The sequence below is a fragment of the Sorex fumeus genome, unplaced genomic scaffold (assembly GCF_029834395.1).
Source record: "Sorex fumeus unplaced genomic scaffold, SorFum_2.1 ptg000061l, whole genome shotgun sequence".
Taxonomy (NCBI): domain Eukaryota; kingdom Metazoa; phylum Chordata; class Mammalia; order Eulipotyphla; family Soricidae; genus Sorex; species Sorex fumeus.
The window spans coordinates 52,069,610-52,073,102 of record NW_026606118.1 but is presented as its reverse complement, the minus strand read 5'-3'; the positions used below and the strand labels follow the sequence as shown (position 1 = coordinate 52,073,102).

The 3,493-nt window shown below is 37.1% G+C and overlaps 1 non-coding gene across 1 annotated transcript; it reads right to left on the bottom strand.

Annotated features, from left to right (window-relative positions):
- Positions 1–419: 419 nt before the first annotated feature.
- LOC130034878 (U1 spliceosomal RNA) lies at positions 420–577 on the bottom strand. Its single transcript, XR_008794192.1, has one exon. It is a non-coding gene; the product is annotated as a U1 spliceosomal RNA (small nuclear RNA).
- Positions 578–3,493: the final 2,916 nt, after the last annotated feature.

Sequence of the window (3,493 nt, the reverse complement as noted above, 5' to 3'; positions counted from 1 at the left end):
AATTTATCCCCAGTTATGAATAAAGACGTTAATTTCCTCATTCATACACCAATTTTTTCTTAGTATTGCAAGAATAATTCATTTACATTTCAAAAGGATCTGAACACAAAGCTTGAGTTATATATAATAGTTTTAACTTTCAAACCGAAAAAGTTTCATGAAACCAATTCATTGCTTCATTAATTTTTATGCTGCATGTCTTAGAAACCTGGAGATGCCAAAAATCTATGAGAGTAGCAGAGAAGACAAGTGTGGACTCATAGATTTTAATGGAATATACATATATATGTGTGTGTATGTGTGTGTATGTATATATTATTATTTTATGTTTAAAATATGGTCTTTCCAAGACAAAATTCTGTTTTAAAAGTTCTATTTTCATTAACAAATTGCATGAATGAAAATAAAAATTTTTCTTTTTTGGGGAAGCGGACAGGCCCTCACTACCACATTCTGTAGTCGAGTTTCCCACATTTGGGGAAATCGCAGGGGTCAGCACATCTGGAGTACAATGTATACACCTCACCCTGGGAAAATCACCTTCATGATCATGCTATCTCTCCTGCCACAAAAGCATAAAAATAATTGTTTTCATTTATTCTACTTCCTGAAAGTTATGAAACAAAACCAATTTATTTGTAGAGAAATAGTCAGGAAAACATATCAGAAGCTTTTAAATACTTCACTATTATCAAGCAATTTTTTACTAAAAGTTTTATAAGAATTTGACACATAATTTTTATATACTACTTAAGCCATCTTAAATCTTAATAATAAAACTATTCCAAAAACTAGATAAAAATACTCCTAAATGAAATTTAGAACAAAAAGAAAAAGTACATTTTGAAGACTGATTAAAATGTACTCTTATTTTTTCTAATCAAATCTAAGATAACTGACTCCATAAAGAAATGTTTTTTTACTTTCTTATTCTTGAATTCTCTGATTAAAGACTCAATTCAGGGCATCGATCATGATTTTAATATTTTTGACATTATTCATTTTTATCCTGTGTATGAATTTGGATGACATTACAAAATAAAGATCTCTAATGAAGTTTAAGTGATAACAGAAATAAGTGTTTTTTCTAAGTTTATTAGTGTTTTATGGTTTTGATATCTACACAGAGAAACAATTTTGGCTGCAATCAAACTGGAACAATTAACCTACTGCCTTGCTTAATGTGTTAGAAGCACTAAAATCCATGTTCTTAACTGTAGTGATGTTATATATCTAGAATTACCCTAAATAGCTGCAGCTTTGTATGCCTTGAACTACATTATTTTCTCCTCTGCAACTTTTCATTTTCCCCATTTCCCACCTCCCTACCACAGCTCTCACTATTTTACTTTATAATCTATGTATTTGACTTTTTTTTTTTTGGCTTTTTGGGTCACACCTGGCAATGCGCTCCGGTTACTCCTGGCTCTGCACTCGGAAATCACTCTTGGCTCTGCACTCAGGGGACCATATGGGAAGGCAAGGCAAGGCAAAAGCCCTACCTGATGTGCTATCACTCCAGTCCCTTTATTTGACTTTTAGGTGCTATATTTAACTGATGCATGTTTTTCTTCTGTTTCTTATTTATTTCACTTAACAATGTCCTTCATTAGCTTGTATAGTATACTTATGAATACACACCATTTGTTTTTTTTCTAACTTATCAAAAAAGATGCAAATTTCTATCAACTTGAATCTGATCACATGTATCCCTTGCTGTACTGAGTCTGAGAAGGAATGGGAGATAACAGAAAAGACTGTCACTGTCACTGTCCTCCCATTGTTCATCAGTTTGCTCGAGTGGGCCCAGTAATGTTGTGAGACTTGTTACTGTGTTTGGCATATCGAATGCGGCATGGGTAGCTTTCCAGGTTTTGTCATGTGGGCGAGATACTCTCGGTAGCTTTCCAGGCTCTCCGAGAGGGGCTGAGGGATTGAACTTGGGTCGCCCGGGGCAGCTGAGCGCAAGGCAAATGCCCTACCTGCTGTGCTATCGCTCCAGCCCAACAGAAAAGACAAACATAGGTAAATAAGTTATTTACTTCACTTAGAGGTAAAGAATGAATTAAATGCATTTACTTTTGAGTTACCAACTAGGGCTTTAAAAGACAACTTTCAGGAGCTAGAAAGTAGTATAGTGGGGTGGTCACTTGTCTTGCATTCAGTCTACCTGGGCTTGATAAGGAGTGTCAAATATAGTCCCTCACACCCCAGGAATGATTCTGAACACATACCCAGGAATAACCCTTGAGCATGTTGAATATGCCCCCAAAACAAACAAATAAAGATGAGAGTCAGTAATCCTAAGTATTCTTTACATGAGCAAATAACTGTTATACAAACAAAAATCTTCATATTCTATAATTCTTTTATATTTCACTTTTGACAAAAATAATCTGTGATAATCAGCATGAACTTTTAAAAAAAAACATTGATCACTTATGTGTTACCACTTACAGCAAATACAAAAGGATACCTCAGACCTGAAAGAGAGACTCTTTTTCCTTCCCTCTCAAGGATTTGAGAATACTCTTCACGCCTCCCAGATTGAAAATAAAATTTAGACCACTGGGGAAAGACATGAACCTCTTGTATCTTTCTAAGCCAAAGTTCCTTCTGTTTATAATCACACAAATTCCTTGTAACCTTCAAACTCTACCTCCTCTAACTCAAAGCTTCAAAGAGGATCCTATCACAATCACAAGTGCATCATTATCAAATATTGCTCTTTATCAAACCTGTCACTGACCCCCAGTGGCCACGTCCCCTGGCGTGTTTGGGACCAAAAGTCATTCCCCCGGCTCATGGATGGAAGAATGGATCAACGGGCTGATGGCTAGTGACAACTTTATTGAGATGAACAGTTAATATATGGAAAGCGAAATTGTGCTGCGTGAAGGCTGAGGGGCAGGGATAGAACGGGAGACAATGCAATAAATTATGAAGCGATGGGGAAGTATGGCACAGAGGAGAAGTTAAACATAAGCACAGGGGGGAATTGGGAGTACCTCTGGGGGATTGGGAGTACCCCTGGGGAATTGGGTGGTAACAATGGCTGCAAGGTTACAGGCAATTCAATGAACATAAACTCACTGTGAAGTGGGAGGTGTGGGGTAAAGAGGTTGCATTGCCCAACATCAAGCCTGAGATGTTTGTGATTATGAACTGACAAATAGTTCACCAAATTCTGTTAACTGAACTACATCAATAGCAATTACAAATTATGGGGAGACAGCGCTCCTTACTCTGCTGTCCTTCCCCATCTCTGGAGGGGTATCTCTGAAGCCCTCTTTCCTCAAGGAGAATCCCAGGAGGATTACTCAGCAGGTGGCACTGACCAGACACTTGGGAACAGTGCCAGCGGGGATGCCAACCAAACCTATTTAGAGTTCCAAACTATTATTGAGTTAGACAAGAAAGTTGAAGTAAACATAATCAATGCTTTGAATTTCTCAGCTCAAAGAGAGGATTTAGTAGAAGTTTAAGAAAGTGG